Here is a 19,845-nt window from a genome sequence, read left to right on the forward strand (position 1 = left end):
CAGAGGTTAAAGTTGCAAGAAGTTGAAGTTGTAGGAAGAGGGAATTTAGAGAGCAAAGGACAAAAAGAGGTGGAAGCTTAAAGAAAACCTACTTTCAGGAGATGTGAAGAAACAGGAAGAGGTGCCAGAAATAAGGAAGCAGCAGCCTGAAGTTGGGAAGAAAAATATAACAGATGCCAAAAAAAGGATTTCAAGATACAGAGTGATCAATAATGATGACACCAACGTGGTACCTTCTGTTTGTATAAGTGCTTTCCAGTTTCCAACCAGTTTTCATGTCCATCAGTGCACGACCGTGCCAGGGTGGACAGGCAGACATGGACATTGTTATACCTGGTAGGCACACAGTCTACTCAGGACAGAGCCCAGGCTGTGGGTGGAGCTTGCTCCTTCATTTCTTTCCCCTTCCCTCTCTCTCTCCCTCCCTTCCATTTGCTTTGTAGTACTGGGGGTTGAACCCAGGCCTTTCAGGCACTCTACCACTAAGCAACATCCTCAGCCCCTTATTATTATTTAAATTTTAAGACAGGGTCTCTATAAGTTGCCCATGTTGGCTATGAACTTGTGGTCCTCCTGCCTCAGCCTCCCTAGTTGCTGGGATTACAGATGTGTGTCACCATACCTGCCTGGTCAAGTTTGTTGAACTAAATCTCCTTTTCCCTATTTTCAAAATGAGGATAAATCCTACCTACTAACAGGGTAGAATCTTTTTTTTTATTTTTACAAATATTGATTTATTTGTTTATCAGTTGTAGTTGTTAATAACTTTATTTTATTTGTTTATTCTTATGTAGTGCTGAGGATTGAACCCAGGGCCTCCTATGTGCTAGGTGAGCACTCTACCACTGAGCCACAACCCTAGCCCCTAACAAAGTAGAATCTTTATGGTACATAAAATACCTGCACAGATGAGTTGCAAGGTTATTAGTTTCCTTATGCTTTCCATCTCTACCTTGTGACTCCTCATGTTACAGATAAATACATTGAGGCCCCAGAGATAAGTGATGTACAATTTCACAGGACTCCACATTTGGAAGCACATTCTTGACTCAGAATCTATGGACCACTGGGCAGGTCTGTGGATGCGCCTCAGGGTTTCTGGGAAACTCCTGAAATCATTTGCTGACTGGATAAAAATGTGTTTTTCTTTCCTGGAGCAAGTGTCCATTATATACTTTGGCATCTCCACGGGGTAAGGTATTCTCAGCCATCCCTCTTCCCATCACACATCTTCTAGAACATAGTTTCGCGACTCCTGTTGCTGACTGGCCAATCTGCACAGCAGGAAATTTTATGGTCTCACCCTGGATCATTAATTCACTCTATCAGCAAATGCTAATCACCTCAGATCCAGTCAGTACCATATTTGGCATGGGGATGAACCCAAATGTGGATGCAGATCCTTTCTTGAAGGAGCTTTCAGTCTGGTAGAGGAGGTAGGGTAGGAACACAGAGATAACATTGGTAGATACCAGGCCAACTGTGGCTGGAAACACAAGAGAAGGAACACAAGCAAAGACCATTTGGAAAGACTGCATTTGGACTGGTCCCAGCATTGCCCCTGTGAATCTCTTGGTCTACATTATGCACTCAGAAATGGGCAACCTTCAGCTTCATCTACTTTCTCCAAACCATCACAACCTGCCTTCCACTAACCGCTTTGATAAAGGTGCTCTCCTCAAGCTCAACCCCCAGGAACCTTTTGCCCTCTTCAGCAGACTCTGCCACCTTTCTCTTTCTTGCTGTCTGTGGTCCTGAGCTATGCTGGCTGGTACCTTACTGGGTCTCCTTTTTCTTTTGGCATTCATGACAGCAGCATCTTTTTGTGTCCTCTTATAGCTCCCTTACATGATCTCCATAATGACAGTGTTTGTCAGAGTTCCACCTGCAGCCCACAACTCTCCCTTCTCCACATGCTGGCCCTGATGATCGCATCCAGGCCCATGGCTCCCCTTCCCACTTTCACACAAATAATCCCTATACTTCATTTTTCATTCAGACCTCTTTCAGAGCTCAGCAGCTAACAACTGACCAGCATCCCCCACTGGAAGTCCCTCAGGAGTCTCATTTCAGCTCACAATGAACTTATCACCTCACCTAACCCCAAATCTGTCAGTGTATTCCTTGAAGTAGGCAAGGAATCAGAAACCTGGGGTCACTGAATGCCCTCTATTTCATTCCCTCCTTCACCCAAGCAATCACTAAGTCCTGTGAGTTTGCCACTTAAAAGCTTTTAAACTGACTTCTACTGTTTCTGCCCTATCATTCTTCAATACCTGCAGTAGCCAGTCATTTCCTCCTACCCCATCCCAGCCTGTGACAGCTAATCATAATAGCTAATCTTCACAGAGGACTCCCATGTGCCAGCCTGCCCTATATTATCTTACACTAATCTTACGATGCAGGTGCTATTATCATCATCTTCATTTTACCTATAAGGATACTGAGGTATAGAGCAGTTGAGTGACTTATTGGCAACACAGCTAGAAAGAAAGTGGGAGCTTTAGGATTATACCAAAATGCATATTTCAATTATGTCCTACATTGTCCTAAAATCCTTTACAAGGATCCCCATCCCCTTAATTAAAAACTCAACTCATTAGCGTGACAGAGCAGAGCAGACCTTCAGATCTGGTCCTGTCCCTTTTCATGGTCATCATTATGCCCCACTGCTGACTTGTTTGAGTTTCTCTAAACTCAGTCCAGGCATTGTCTCATGCCTGTCTTCTTTGCCTTGACCTCCTTGTTTGGGAAGATGCCCACGGTGGACATTATAATGGGCCGCTCTGATCTCCTCTAATGAGGGATGTATCCTAGTTGCTCAGGGTCACAGTCCTCAGCTGTCAGCTCCCTAGGAGATGGCTTCAGCTAAGACAGCTTACCTTATCCAAGGTTACACCCACTTCCTGGGGCTACTGTGTACTGTGACCACCTGTGTGGGGGTATAAAACTAAGCCCTCTGTCCCCAATTCTGGAGACAACTGAGAAGTCACTCCAGCTCCATTGTGCCTTGGCCTAACTGATTCCTTCTGCTCCCTCCCAGATTTTTATTCTAAGAGCTCCCTGTACATTAATCTCCATCTCAGAATCTGCTCCCTGGGGAAGCCCCAGAGCTTATGTCACCCCAGCTAGGCTCTGAGCTCCTGAAGACTTAGCAATCCAGAACTGGGACACTATTGAGAAAGGCAGCCATTCCTCATGAGCCCCAGCCCCAGGAGTGCAATGTGGTGATAAACCACAAAACCCTCGGTCTCCATTGATCCACCTGGTCATGGTTTCTTAACCAGATAATTCATCTCCAGGTGGCCCTGGACTTCCTGGTCCCAGGTGACTCATTAATTTGGTGACTGTTGTTGTCCTCTAGTACTCACCTGACCCCACTCCCAGTCCACACACCCCATCATCAGACTGAGGCCAGAGCACTGATTTGAGAAGGTAGAAGATCGGGATATAAGGAAGTGAGATTTTGACATCTATCACATGCTTTGATGACTAGGAAAAAAAGTTACTATACTCAAACTGCTTTCAGTCAAAATAATGTAGACACCTAAAGCACTAGCACTCAGTCTTACCTCCTTGAATTACAAACTCTGAATCCCTGTACCCTGATTATCAAATCAGAGAAATAGCACTATGTCTTAGAAAAGGCAAAGTTTGGAATCAAAGGAGTCTAAATTAAATCCCTGGATCTTCCACCTGTTGGCCATAAGAACTTGAGGAAGTCTAAAACCACCAGAAGCCCTCACTTTATCTTCCATGGAAGAGAAGTGATTAGAGCCCTTCTCTCAGGTTTGGTTTGGTTTCAATGATACACCACAGATAAGATACTCAAGTCTTTTTCCCTCTAAACTTGAGAATCCTGAATGCCAGATCCAGGAAAATAGAATAGTAACTCTTACTTTCATAGTATGAACTATTTTCCAGGGATTATTCTAAGCACCCTTCTATACCAACTCAATCTTCTCAACAGTCTTGTGAGATCTTTCAGTTATTAACCTCATCTTGCAGAGGAGGAAATGAGACACAGAGAAATTAACTAGTTTCCCTGAGGTCACACAGCTGGGAAGAGGTAGAGGCGAAATTATAACTCAGATAGCCTGGTTCCTGAGTCTGTTCTAGGTGTGGGAGGGGCATACCCTGCACACAATAGGCTCTCATGGAAACTGGTTGATGTTGAGGAGGAGGAAGAGGAAAGGCAGGGAAGGAGAGGAAGGAAGGTAATGAGGAAGGTCGAGGGAACAGACCAGGGCCAATGACACACCAGGGTTTCAAATGAGAGCATAGAACCCAGAATATAAGAGTCTGGGGTGAGCCTCCCGTGAGCCTGGTGACTTGAAGGCTCAAGACATGGCTTTGGAACTTCTTGCCACTCAGGGAAGGTAGCCAGTCACGAAGGTTTGTTGGGGGTGGGAGAGGGGAGTTGGGATGACATGGGGCAGACCTCTGGATGCCTCTCTGGGTCATCTTTGTCAGTGGGGTGTGGCTCAGAGTAATGCTTCATGAAGAGTAATCAGGCAGCATGAGATGAGGGGCAAAGGTGAGGCAGGAGGCTCCCACAGCCTGCAGGGATGTTGTGGGGTTCACCTGCCTGCATCTGTGGGAAATCTTCTCATTCTTTCCCCTGGTCTGGGGCAGATTGGTTATCCTGGGCAGATTGGTTATCCTGGGCAAAAGGAGAAGGGGAGTGCCAGAGAGTCATCATCCCTGGTGGGACGGTGCTTGGAAAGGGCCTGATTCTGCTGCATGGTGAGTGGGAGCTGGAGGCTGCTGGTGCAGGGAGGGGTGGAGTGATAGAAAGCAGAGCTGGACAAAGAAGGGGAGACCACACACATGGCAGACAGTGGACACTGCAAGCATATTCCATGACCGGTGGACTAAATAAAGAGATACCCAAAGAGAGATCCACTAAAGGGAAGAAGTAAAAGGAGAATCCTCCAGAAGGGGGATTGTCTTACTTGCCATTTGTTTCCTGTAGCACAAGGCAGTACCTGGCATACAGAGAGCTCAAAAGTTATTTGCTGAATTGAGAGACTCAAAAGAGATTGGCCGGGCTGGGGATGTGGCTCAAGCGGTAGCGCGCTCGCCTGGCATGTGTGCGGCCTGGGTTCGATCCTCAGCACCACATACAAACAAAGATGTTATGTCCGCCGAAAACTAAAAAAGAAAAAAAATAAATAAATAAAATAAAAATTCTCTCTCTAAAGAAAAAAATTAAAAAAAAAAAAAAGAGATTGGCCAAGTGACCAAGAACTGAGATGGACACAAAATGGAGAGGAGTAGATTTTTGACGGGGAATTTGGTGGCCTCGTTCCCTGGTGCCATCTATATCTGCTTCCACTTCCACGCCATGTTAGAACAAAAGCCAGTGTCTGATTTCTGCCCTGGAAGGTGAACAGATCTGAGAATGATTTACTTCCAAGTCTAGTCCCGTGTTCTTGGAATCTTGACAGGAAGAAAACAAGGAGGGGTGGTCAGGAGAAGAATCCCAGGACAGGACTTAGTTGTTGAATTTTGGGGAAAGACGGCCTGGAGTCACCCAAAGTAGAGGTGGACAGAAGTTCTCTGTCTTATGGTTCCCAGGCTCCTCTCCATTTCAAATGCAGGCCCTGCTCAGGCAGTCCCTGTCACACAAATATCACACCTTATCATGGAGACACAGTGTGAGCCATGGGTATGGGAACACTTAGAGACAGAAGCAGGTAAGGAGCACTGAGGAGGAGACAATGGGGAAAAGGAGAGAGGGAGATAGTTTTTCCAAGACAAGAAGTAACACTAAGAAAATTACATAGTCCATGAAAATAAGATCTAACATGTGATAAACATAAACATCGGAATCTCTTAGTTATCTTTCCAACTCTCATCTCCCTAGTTCATCTGTTTATCTCTCTGCCCATCAATGTATCCATCCATTCATGTACCCATTTCTCCCTTTTGCTTTTTAAATTGGTCTAACTAGCCATATATGTACAATGCTAGGTTTGACTACATGTCTGTCTTTGTCTACCTGCCCATTTATTTTTTGTCCTGTTTTTGATCTATCTAACCATCTGGCTGGCCATCCATTTCTCCTCCATCCATCCATAATTCACCGGCCTGCCCATTAGTAATCTATTCATCCTTATGCATTCTCATTCTCTCCCCCTTCCCCATCCCCTCCCCCTCCCCCTTCTCCCCCCACGCTCTCCCACACATGCACAGAGTTCGTTTATCTGCACACTGATCATTCTGTTTCTCTGTTCGTCTGAAATAGGCATGCTGCTGCACACATGGACCTGCTATCAATCTGTCTCCCTGTTGGCCTGTCAAACTATTTGCCAAATTATCTGTCCATTTATCTATCTGTATAATGTTTTGTTCACCTTCTTAGTATTTGTCCCTCCCACCTCCCTTCCTTCCTTCTGTCCCTTCCTCCTTCCATCTTCATCCATTCATTCAAAATATAAATTATTATTGAGCATTTTCTGTTGAGTTCAGTTCTGTGCTGGTCTGGGGATATTAAAAGTTGGGAAGATGGAATTTCTGTCTTCAAGGAACTTGTGAACTGGGAATTATCATGAATAAGAGTGACAAGGAAGTCAATTTTCACCACCCCATGGATTAGAGCTGAGATAGTGTTATGTACAAGCAGTCATGGGAACACTGAGAAGGGGAGTCCCCATCAGGCTGACCGTTTCCTGGAGATAGTGTCAGTGCCTGTATGTCTACCTGTGTCTTCATCTGTCTGTCCTTCCATTTGTGCCTCCATGTTCCAATCTATTTTCTGTTTGTCTAATTCACCTTAGCCAATCTGTCTGCTTATCTACTACTATCTACCATACTGTCCTATCAGTTAAATAATTGGTTTATTATTGTTATTGTCAATCTATTAGTCTATTATTGGTCATTTTTCTATCTGAATATTTCTATTTGAATATCTATTTGTTTGTTCCTCCATTTGTCCATCTCTCCATTTTTGCATTATTTGTCAGATTGTCAGTTGATCTGTATAGCAATAAAATGCTTTTGGCCACAAGCAACAGATGATCCTACCAATAGGGGCTCAGATGATAATATGTTCTCTAATACAACAAGATATCTGAGGACAGGAAGATTCCCCGATTGATTAATGTGGCCAAGTGGCATCAGCAGCACCTAGATTCTTTTCATATCTCTTCTTTGCTGCCCTTGGCACAGCTTTTGAACACAGGCTGAACCTCAAGATGTCAAAAAGTCTGCAGCTGCTAAATATATTACATCTTAACATAGCAAAGTATAAAATCCAAAAGATGAGGGGCACACATTTTCCATGTGACCCCCCCACTTTTTTGGTACTGGGGATTGAACTCAGGGGCACTTGACCACTGAGTCACATCCCCAGCCCTATTCTGTATTTCATTTAGAGGCAGGGTCTCATTGAGTGGCTTAGTGCCTCACTTTTGCTGAGGCTGACTTTGAACTCGCGATCCTCCTGCCTCAGGCTCCAGAGCCACTGGAATTACAGATGTGTACCACTGCACCCACTCTCCAAATGACCCTTTTTAGATTAAGGTAAATTTTCTTAAAAGACTCCTTCATAGACCACTTCCCACATTTCAACAGTTAGGATTTTATTTCATGTCCATTCCTGAATTGATGCCAAGCAAGGAAATTGGCATTAACTATGGTTTTTGGAGAATATTATAACTCACCTCTGGGGTAATGGAGGGGTTCAACCTTTCCTATAGCACTTGGACTCCAAATACCAAACTAAAGTGGGTTCCATTGGCAAGGAGAAGGGTGGAATGTGGGATATGGCTATTGGGTAAGCCACTAACAGAGTCTGTTGTATTCTATATACCAAACTATACATCCATCTTTTCTGTGCAATCAGCTGTCCATCTATCTATCTGTCTATTGATTGGTTTGCCTATCTGTTGGTCTATCTGTCAGTCACTCCTTGGGTTTGTCTACCTGCCTGCCTATTCATGTCAGTCTGTGTCTATCTGTACATCTATTTATCTGCATCTCTATTTGTCTTTTAGTCTGTCTAAAAATAAATCTACTCGTCAGTTTGTGTGTTAAGTCAGTATGTCTATCCATCTTGAGTTTCTGTGCACTATTGCCCTTTTCTCACTTTCCTGTCACAAGTGTAACAAATGGATAGCTCTTGTTTCTCCCCACCACCACCACAGAATAGTTTGAAATAACTCATGAAACTCATTATTACCCTAGACAATGTACACACTACAGGGCCCACAACAAAAAAAGGATGGCAGTGTAGATTGCCAGAGCTGGCACCCTGCCCCATGGTGCGTCTCCCTGCTTCACAGATCTTGTCCAGAAGCTAGACTGCTCATGGTCTCTTCAGTGGTAGTCAGGCTCTCCCAAGTAGAGCAACCATAGCTGAGTCCCCAGAATGATTCTGCTCATTTATTCATTCTTGAACAAGTATTTATTGGGTATACACTATGTACCAAGCCCTTTGTTAGGTGAAAGGGAACAAGACAGGCCTCTATGGGCCTTATAGTCTATGCATAGACATGTCTACACATGACCACACTCATACAGCCTTTTATACTATGATGTATGTTCCCATGTGTGTGCACACAGATCCTCAAATACACATTTACAGATATACCATCTTCCAGCCTTTGCAAACATTTGTTGGAACTAATACATGGATGTTGCTTAAGCCAGTGCTGATATCTCTCTCTCTCTCTCTCTCTCTCTCTCTCTCTCATGCATGCACAAACACACACACACACGCACACACACGCACACACAGTTTACTGGCCTGGGGCCCTAATAGCAGGGCACAGGGAAGTGACATAGGATTCTTTATTTCTGTTTTTACCTCTAACCTTGACTTTTTGCATGACCTTGAGTAACCACTTCCTGACTACGTGTAGGGTTTCCTGGTACAAAATGGGGCAATACCTGGCCCAGGGAAGATCAGACATCCTCTCATTCTCTTGAACTACTCTATTCATATTCCTTTATGGTATAAAAGTTACTTCCAGTCTGTCTCTTACTGAGAACATGTCTCTTTCCTTCCGCCTACCTCTGGCTGTATGACTTCTTTGTGTTTCCAGAAGATCTCCCCTAACCGGTCCAGTTTTGTTTCACTTGAGTGTAACTGTGTCTCTGGGAATGGGTCTCTGTCACTGAATGGTGTTTTAGTATTGGGAAACAATGTTTGAGGTCAAATCTGAGTACATATTCAAGCTGCTGTGTTTGTATGTCTGTCTGCTGTGGGTCTCTGTGTGTTTTTTATCCAAGTGTGTGTGAGAGCATGCACACACGCGCGCCTGGCTCCCCTAATATGCTGAACGGGCCATTACGCTTCTTGCATGTGGGGCTGGGGGTGGGTGGGTGGGGGACAGAGGAGGCAGCAGGATTCTGTAAGAACATTAAATCCCAAATAAAGTAGAAAATATTTTTTAAAATTACTGACTTCCCGTTTTCTCCGAAATGGAGTGAAACGAGGCTGGTCCCGAGGCGGGGGCTCCGCAGGGCCAGCCACTGGAAAGGGGCAGCGCTTTATTTTTTATTTTTGTAATAAGAGGAACTGAATTAGAAAAAACGGGGAAGGAAGAGCAGAGTCAGATTGTTAAAGGATTCAATGAGCTGTGGCCAATGTATTCGAAAGGTGCTTAAGGCAGCAGAGCCTCTCACCAAACACACACTCGCACACACGCACACACACTGTCACACACACACAGTCACACGCAGCCACACCAAGGCATTACACCCCGCCATCACACACGACCGAGACAAAGGCACATTCAGTCAGGCTCACATTCGGACATATAGCCAGATATCCACACTGGACACAAAGATACACCAATCCTGTCCCTACACATCCCCACATGGCCTGCATACACTCCAGGATACACACATCCATCTAGGGCTCCACGGCAACTCATATGTGCCCCAAGAGACACAAAAGAACCTAGTGCAAGCAGACACACACAGTAACAAGGACGTGCACACTCAGTCACAGGCCATCCCTCAGCACCCTCCACCCCACAGACGTGTTCATATACCCCAGCATGATGCCCACATGTCTATCTTCCCAGTTCACACTCACCAGACTCATTGCAAAGAGAGCTCATACTTATGAACATCTGGTTCTCTTGGCCAGACACCCACTGTGACTCATTCATAAAGACCCTCAGGCCCCCAGACATCCCTACTCTATCACCCACAGTCACCCAACACACCTCACATGCAATTATTAACAACAAAACTGCATACCTATAGGGTGACTCGCAGTGGGACATTTCCATTTGTTTAAGCCTCAAGACCATCCTGTGAAACAGGATACCCTCTTCTCTGCCTTAGAGATGAAGCAACACAGCTGAAGGAGGTTGAATGACCTGCCCAAAGCCAAGGCCAAGTCAGGACCAAAGTCCCTGTTTTAAAATTTAAATTCCCACACAGAGAGCTGAACCCAAACACCCACATGGTCTCACTGACACAGTTCCATGAACTCAGCCTCAAATGCATTTATTTACTCAGGTTCAAATGCAAACCCCCGGATAGTAACCTGCATGCATATGTGTGCAAGTGTGCACACCCACACCCCACAGAGCCATCTCTTCCCGCCTCCCTTTCTGCTCATCTGATTTCCCAGTGCTTCCCTACCCCGCCTCCTCTAGACAGACTGAGCGAGGGCAATGTAGAGGTGGGGAGGGGACAGGGGCAGGAGCCAGGCTCTTCCTTTCAGTTCCAGGAGGAGCTGCATTCCTCCCACCCAACCCGGGCTGCCCCAGCCCCCTCCTTTGGGGCCTGGGAAAGGTGAGCTCCAGCTTCCCTCGCCCCACTCCTCCCACACATTCTAACCAGGGGACATTAAAAAGTGCTGACAGGGCAGGGGAGAGGCCACCTGCCTGCCCACCACTTTCATCTCAGCCGCCTGCCCTGGCCTTCCCTCCCACAGGTCCTTTTTTATTAACCTGGCCCCATCTGGCTGTCCTGGCCCCAACCAGTCGCCCCCATTTCCCCTTTCCCCCCAGCATCCATGGAGGAGGCTCCCACTCCCCAACATCCCAGAGCTGCCAGACAGAGGCTCCACTCTCTGCATTAATCACCCCAGGGGCCCTGGAGAAGGCCTCCAACAGTCCCAGGAAGCTCATTCTCCTCTGGATTTATGACATCCAGGCGACAGGGTCTTCCACACCACCCACAGACACATGGACACATCACACCAACCAAGGTCAGTGTTTCACCAAGTGGGGGTACAAGTGCACACCGAGGGTCCTGCATTCACACTGCACAATAACAAACTCAACTACCACCTCAGCCATACCTGATGTTGTCATGTGGAGTTACACACAATACCCACAATGACAGCCACACATCATGACACCTAGAGGAGACTTATACCAACAAACATACAGCTACCCACAGGGGCAGTCACTTAGAGCATCCTGTCAACACATGTACATGCATAATAACACAATGCACCAACTCACACAGGACACATATCACTAATGATATTGGTTGACTATAATGATAATGGAACAGTACCTGACTTGGTAGCACTTAATAACTTAATATTTATTGAATAAATGATACAGTGGCAATACAATCACACACTATGATGCACACAGGCATACCTTGGGGTCAAAATATATATACCACAAAAAGTGGAAACTACTCCAGCTGAGAACACCCTAAGTAGCATGTAACTGAAGTCAGAAAAGCCGACACAAGGTGGAAATGGAATGAAAGGAACCTAGCTCAGGCAGGGTTGGGGACAGGACATTTAGCTACCCTTTGCAACAATAGATATTGTTTTGAAACACAAATCTAAATCTACAGTAAAGTCCCAGCAGTCCTTAACAGCCAGCACAGCCCTGTCTAGTAGGTGGCCCTGTCTGCCCATCAAGCCATGGCTCCCCAGGCTCCCTCCACACTGGCCTTTTCTTACTCCCTTACCCTGTCCCATGCTTTCCTGTCACAAGGACTTGGCATATGCTTCTTCTGCCACCAATATCATTCTCCTTTCCTCTATTCTCCTAGTTTACCTTTAGCTCTCAGCTCCAGGTCACTCTCTAACTAGGTTAAATCCTCCCCTGACAAGCCATCTTAGTATACCACTGATCTTTCCTTGATAACATGTCTCACATGTAGTTTTACTGCCCACTACACCTGAACAGAAAGCCCCTATGAAGGCAGGTGTGTCTGCTTTTGCTGCCCATTGACTCCTAGGACTGGCACCCTAGGAATCCCTAGAAGATAGTGTGTGACAAATGTTACATGAATAAATGACAAACACAAAGTCCTAGAATGCTGGAATTGAGAGGAATATGGGAGAATCCTGAGTTTTAACTCAGGATTACTTGCTGTGTGACCTTCAGCAAGTTCCTTCTTCTCTCTGGGATTCAGTTTTCTTGTCTGTCAATAAAAGATGTAGACTTTCAGTGTGTGCTCTGTGAAGCTCTAGGGGTTCTCAGGGTTGCTATGTAAGGACTGGGGTGAGGATGAACAAGTACTTATGTTCTTTTCTGTGTATCTGTGTTTATGCACTTGGAATCAAATAAAAGATTCTAAGGTAAAAATATCCTTTGAAACTCCTAGACCAGGTGATCTCTATAGTTTCCTTTTGGAATATTACAATACAATAGAAGCAAGAATAGTTCCCACACCATTCAGTCGGATACCAGAGCACTTGTTGCTTTTTATCAGCGAAGTTATCTAAGTGGACCCCTGTCTGCAGACTACATGGAGTAAAAAAGCAATAAGAACTGAATGAGCCCAGTTGGAGAAGGACTCGTCGGAGAGGAGCTTTCAACATCCCATACTCTGGTAATGGCCTCAAAAAGGCCAGGACCTGAGCAGAGAGGGCACCACTTCCCAGAAGGGACAGTGATCAAAGCCATAACCAAAAGGGCAGTGGCCCTGAACAGGAGCAGCAGAAGACCCTAGGCAGGGGGATGGGGAGGTGAGCTATTTGAAAAGCCCACACACACTGAGGATGGCAGACAGGAAAACACTCATGTCGACTTAGGAAGCTGAACTTCATCCTGGGAAAGAGAGGGCTGAGGGCTGAGAAGTCAGGGAATTGAGTCTGGAGGCCAGGTAGGAAAGTCAGACAGATGAAAGACACAGGACACAGGCTATTTTTCTTGGTGTTCCTTGAAGTGTGGGCAGAGAGCCTCAAGCTGAGAGTTAAGTGTGTGTGGTGGTGGGGGTGTCAGAGAAGAGAGGTGGGAGAAACCCACAACTTTGTACCTTAGCTCAGGGAAGAATCCCCTCTCTTGCTCCCTGCCCTTCCCTCAGCCTCAGCATCTGCCTCTGTCATAGACAATCCATCTTCAACCTGCCTTTGAGGCACAGCTCCATCCTTGCCTTGAACTCCCAAACTTCTCCAGCCCGCAGCCATCTTCCCCCACTGCCCACCTCTCTCCTCGGCCCTGGCTCTTCTTTCCTTCCTTCACCCACCACTCTCCCAAGTTACTTGCTCTGGAACAGCCAGTTCCTAGGCTCTTTCCCTGCAGAAATTGGTGTTGTCCACCCCTGGAGCTCCTGCCTTCTCCTAGGCCTCCAGCCTCTCTGACGAGCTCCCTGGGCAGCTCTTCTCCATCCTCTACATGCAAACTGGTGAGTGGCAGTCAGAAGGTACCCAGAACTTCCCCTTCCACACTCTCTCCCTTGACGAACTATCTACAAGCAAGACTTCAAATTTAACTAGCAACCCCATAGGAATGACCCTCAAAGGGGCCCTATTTTATGTATTGTGCATGGGGGTATTCAATGAATGTGGATTGATGACTCCCAAATCAGTACTTCAGTTCTGGTTTCCAACTGGCAGCGCCAGCTCCTCACTGGACAACTCCTCCCAGAGTCCTCATCTTCACCTTAAATTCACTGTGATCACCTTGAGTGCCAAACCAGGCTGCCTTTCTCTGAACCACCCCCACCCCAGGTCATGCACCTGCTAGACCCAGCCCAGCCTACTCTATTCATTCACTTGTCCTCACACTGGGCATCTTCCTCAAAATACCCATCATTGTCTCTATTTGCTCATGCATCAAATCCCAGACCAGCCCATGCAACTTTATGGCCAGAGTTTGTTCTGACTGGCCCCTGGTGGGTTCCCAATTCACTCCCTCCCACCCCATCTTTTTCCTGGCTGTGTGGGTGATCTTCCATCACATCCCTTATCCAGAATTCAGGGCTCGCCACTTCTGTGCAGTGGCCCCAACCTGTGTTCACAGCTTCATCTTTCCTCCTCTCCTGGAAGCCTGACCTTCTACAGGGTACAATTCTCTCCAGCCCCTCATAGACCCCCAAATTTCATTTTGATGCCAATACCTGTACAAGCTGCTCCAATCACAGAAAAGACTGATTGATACTCTACCATGGAGTTAATGTCTCAACACCCTTTCCAGCTGTTTTTCCTGCACATCTCAACTGAGGTATGGATGACCACTATTAACACTCTTGGATTCCACCCCAAAAAACTCCTCTAGGTCATTCCGACAATAAAAGTATCCCTGGTTGGGAACCACTGCTGGGTGCTATTCTTTCACCTTTCCCCTCCCCAACAATGCCAACATTCCTTAAATAGTGGTTCCTCCATACTAGACACTGTTTTAAGTCCTCTACATATATTAATCCATTTAATCCTCATAACAACCCTATGAGATAATATTAGTATTATCCTTGCTTTTCAGATGAGGAAATTGGGGGAGAAATTAAGTAACTTGCTCAAGGTCATCTACCTAGTAAGTTGTTGACTAAAAACACAAAGCAGAAAGCAGATTTGAGAGTTGAGGAAAAAACCTTTCAAATACCAACTCTGATTTTGACCAAGTTACATTCTCTCTCTGAACCTCAATTTCCTCATTTGTAAAATGGTGATAACAAAGTAGCACCTAGTTCTTCAGGGGGTTTATGAAAATTAGTTAACAAGGAATACTCTGAGCACAAAACAGGTGCTCCCTTTCTATGTTTCCTCATGTTCTTCCCACCTAGAGCCTGCCTCAGATATTTGAAGATAGTAAGATAGTGTTCACGAGTTCATATTTAAACTCAGGCTTTGACTCCAGGGTCCAGGCCATACTGCGTGGCCAGCCATAGACTCTTCTTTTCTCCCAGTGAGGTTCCTCACTATAACTCAGGCTGCCACTCAACTCTTTGTGATCAGGTCAGACCATGTTTGCTTCATGGTGCTCTCAGCTGCAGAGGGTCAGCCTAGCCCCAGGTATATCCCAGCCTGGCTCCACTGCACCCCAACCCTCCTGGACAACATGGTAGATGTTTAGATCATTCCTCTGACCCCCAAATTTCCCACAATAGGAATTCCACACCTTCCTCAGTGTCCCTCCATTCCAGTCACACTGGTCACCTGACTAGAAGTAGTTGACCAACTTTGATTCCTTTTAAGAAATCAGAACTTGAGCACCATGACTTTGCCTCTTTCTTACTATCTTTGAGGCTTTAGTCTCTTCCAGGGCCTGGCTTTCTATCTCTCCTTCCCTTTCTAGAACTTGGTTCCTCTAAGCAAAGATTCCCTCTCTTCCTTTTGTATGGCTTCTCCTTCTCTCCCTATGGCTGATAAAGATTGGCTGCACATTATTCTCAAAATACCAACCCATCTCCAGCTCTCTATGCACTTTCCAAAGGATAACCTGCAGCTGTTATACTTGCTATCTCCATTTCCCTCTCTAACCCTTTTCATTCTGCTGACTTTACTCACCAACTCCATGACCTTCCTGGGTGCTCAGCATATCTCTTGCACCCTAATTCCCCTTCAGAGTTGAACTGGGTGACCAGACCACCTATCTCCTTCCTCCCTCCACCTCAGGGACCTCCACACTTGTAGTTCCACTTCTACTTACTGGAAAATGTTCTCTGGCGTGTTCACACCTACCCCTGAAGCCCCCTCCTTTTCTCCTTGGGTGCTCTTACCTGCCAAATCCCTATTGTCTTTACTAAGTTGAGGCCAACTCTAAGTTTCTTTTCTTGGGCCTCAGAACCATAGTTCCTGCTGCAGCCAGACCCCTAGGCTCTTCTCTCAATCTGCCCCAACAATGGTCCCTGCCTTCTAACCAACCTTCACTGTCCTCCAAGCCTCAGATAAATTGAGGTTATTGTAGTTTAGCTCCCTTAGATCAACATGTCACATTCTTCCATCTCAGTGATGTTTTCTTCATTTTTCATAAAATCATAAGCAGAAAAAAACACTAAAAAAATAAGTCTTTCCCATTTTAAGGTGCATATTTAGCTGCCCTTCTCTAGGAAGCTTCTTTTTTAGGGTCTGATTGACCTCTGGCCTCCTAGATGTTTGCCAGCAGAACCTTATGTCTAACTCTACTTGACTATGGTGTCTCCTCTCTCACACCAGACTTGGGATCCTCAGACCTTAGAAAACTGAGTGTTCACACAGGTATCTACTTCCCTAGGACAGAACTGGGGGAGATTGGTATCACATGATGTGCAAGTTCTCTTCTAGCTCTAGTTCTCTAATCTAGTTCAAGGATTTGGAATTTGAGGATTCCGTCCAGAATGGTCCTCTGGGAAGATCTTCAGAGTTCCTTGGAGGTGTCTTCACATACTGCAGACAACAATGTGTTCATAAGCTGCTTAGAGGGACACCCCACTTCTGGGGAGTTGAGACTCAGCAGAAACCAAATGATATTTGTAGAGTCAAATGATATTTTGTGTGTGGAGGTAGAGTCGAGGGTGGTGTCCTGGAGACTGACTCCCTCTCCTCAAGTTCATCAGGAAATTCAGGACCGATTTTTGAAAATCTCCTCACATAAGGTAACCTTCCTGTATATACACACATTAGCTCCACTTATGGTTGAACTATGAAAGTTCCCCTAGAAGCTTTTAAGAAGCATCTCTCTCTCCTCTTAATCTAAAATAGAATAGTCAGTATCCTGGGCTCTGTTTCTCACCACAAATCACAAGGCATGGCTGCCCCCACGGGGCTTCATTGAGCATCGCAGTCTCCATTTCCTGCCCTCATGTCCCCATCACGATATGGCAAACCTCCATCTTCAGCCCTCCAAAACACTCCAATGTTCTTCCTGTCTCCGACCAGCTGTTTCCCCTTCCTTCTATCCACCTGTTACACTCTAAGCCCATTCCAACAACTCATTATATTCAACACTAATATTCTGACACCTCCCACTATCCGATGACACCTGAACCCCTTTATGACCTTCTGTATGTTCCATTCCCTAGGGCTCAAGCATCCATTGGGAGATTATTGTATCCTCATCTCCAGATGACCCCTCCCCACCTAGTCATCTGGAGTGCAAACCTGTGTACTCTTGTCAGGCCAGATCCATGATGGTCATACTGTCTAAGCATGGGCTCTGAGGTAGAAAACTAATGTATGCTGGGTAGCCTTCTACTTTCTAGATTAGTTTCTCAAAATATGATCAGAGAGCTGTGGACAACAGAATCATCAGGGGAAACTGGTTAAAAATATCCTGGGTCCCACCCAAAACTACTAAATGACATTCATGGTGGGACTAGAAGTTTGCATTTCCAACTGACTTCTCTGGTGATTCCTACACTTCAGAATCATTGCCCTAGATGTCTGATCTTTCTAACAACTCTGTGAACTTGACAGTGTTCTTTTACTTCAGTTAAGAAACAAAACAGAAAGCTCTTAGGTGAACTGGTGACAGCCATACAGTCAGTGGCAGAGACCAGTATTCTGGCTCTTTCATGACCCCACAGCAATGGAGCTCTTGCTGGTGGTGTCCCTTCTGTCACAAAAGTGGTCCATTGCACCAATAGGTCAGCATCAGGGCAGAGAGGACACGTGCAAAGTAGCTCAGAAGGGGATGTGTAGACTCAACAGGAGCCACATCTGGATTCCACGAGTGTTTGGACTGCGGGAGAGCTTCTCCATATCTCTGGTCTTGCTACACTAGTTCCTGGCCTGCACTACCTGTGCAGAGTGGGCCCGCGGGCTCCCCACGGTGGGGAGTGTGGGAAGTGTAGTTGCTGGCCGCCCGCCCACTCCGCTCCCGTGATTGGCTCAGGATCGCTGCGTGGAGCATGTGCGCCACATTGTGGCCGCTTCAGGAGAGGCATATCCCAGGGCAGCAGGTGGAAAGATAGGCTTGAGATCCAAATATTCAGTTTTACCTCCCACCGTACTGCCCCGTTTTCTTCTCACCCCTACTCTCTAAACTCCATACTAGACTTTAATTTCTAATCCAACTCAGGACCGCCAGGGACAGGATCCGCAGGCCAGTGCTATGGTCACCCACAGCAAGTGAGGTAATGTAGACCCCCATATTTCACCTAAATCCCAGAAAAGTGCTTCTTATACAATCACTCTTGCCTGGGGTCAGATTATAGACTTACATCTTTCATTCCAGAAATCTCAACAATCTCTGGCAAATGCCTCACAGTGTTCACACCTACTGCCATGCTGACTATCAAACATTCTCTGACTTTTAATTAAAAAACAAAAAACCTCGAATTGGACCCAGTACTCCAAGGTGGCCTGACCATCTCAGAAAACAGGGTAAACACCTCCCTTGATCCTGCTGCTCTGTTTTGGTTAATGCAACACATGACTGTATTAGGGTTTTAGCAGTCACATCACACAGTTGACTCATATTGAGCTTGCAGTCAACTAAACCCCCCAGGTCTTTCCTCCATGAACTGCTGTCAAGCTGGGCCCAGCACCCCCACCCGGTACTTATGTCATTGATTTTGTTTTAACCTAAGTGCAGGACTCTACATTTATCCCTGTTAAATTTAATCTTGTTGGTTCCAGCCCAGTGTTCCAGCCTGTTGAAATCATTTTGAATCCTGACTCTTTCATGCAAAGTATTAACTGCCCCTCCTAGCTCTATCACCTGCAAACTTGATGAGCCTGCTGCCTCGGTCAGTTGTCAATAAAAATGTCAGACAGAACACAGGCCCAGACTGAGCCTTAAGGCATACTGCTGGAGACTTCCCTCTAGTCTAGGCTGACATGGATCCATTAATCAACCCTCACTGGGTCTGGCTCTTCACCAAGCTTCATAGCCATTTGGTTCAGATGTTTCTGCCTTGTCTACAGATAACATGAGAGGCTATGTCAGCTGCTTTGCTGAAAATTTCTCTTGCACCCAGCTGTGGCCCAGGGTCACACCTAGCCTTTCTCTGTCCTCAAACATCCAGCATCTTTTTTTTTTTTTTTAACAATAGCTTTAGGAGACTATAGGTTTCCAATAGTATCCCCTCCTGCATGACTAGAGGTAATGTTTCTTAGCCTCCCTGGGTATATCTCTGCTGTTTCAAATTCTATCACACAGTGGCTTCTCTGAGATGTTATTCTCTTTTAAATCTTTCTCTTCTTTAGGCTTCTCTGCCTACAGTTGTATAGTGGCCTTCCTTGCCTAAAAAGCTTCAGTAGCCAAGTTAAACTGTAGTTGGCTTCTGCCTCCATCCTTCTCTTTTAATCCCAAAACTTCCAAACTCACTTCCTACTTTGTTTAAACCTTCAGCAATCTGGCTTCCATTCCTCGACTCAATAACCACATTGACCAGGCAATGGATAGTGATGGTGGGGATGGATGCAGAAAATTCACAGACAAGCCAGAAAGATCAGATGTAGGAGCTTTATAAATTGAGTTTAGAACCCCTTAGAGACCAAAGTCAGGCAGTCATCAAACTAAGCAAGTGATCAAGCTCACAAGAACTGATCAGGAAGTTCACAGGGCTTAGGTAAAGTGTCTCGTAAGATAAGAGCAACAAACATTAAGTCCAGCCTGGGAACTTTCATTTTTCCTATAGGGTCAGGAATCAGTCCTCAAGGCAGGTCAGTTGGGAAGGCAGCCCAGCTGGAGTGGGGATGCTAAGAGCATAGAGGAGGGCAGGGTCTGCCCTTTTCTTGGGTACTTATCCTAGGTTACACAG

Source organism: Marmota flaviventris, chromosome 4, assembly GCF_047511675.1.
Source record: "Marmota flaviventris isolate mMarFla1 chromosome 4, mMarFla1.hap1, whole genome shotgun sequence".
Classification (NCBI taxonomy): Eukaryota; Metazoa; Chordata; class Mammalia; order Rodentia; family Sciuridae; genus Marmota; species Marmota flaviventris.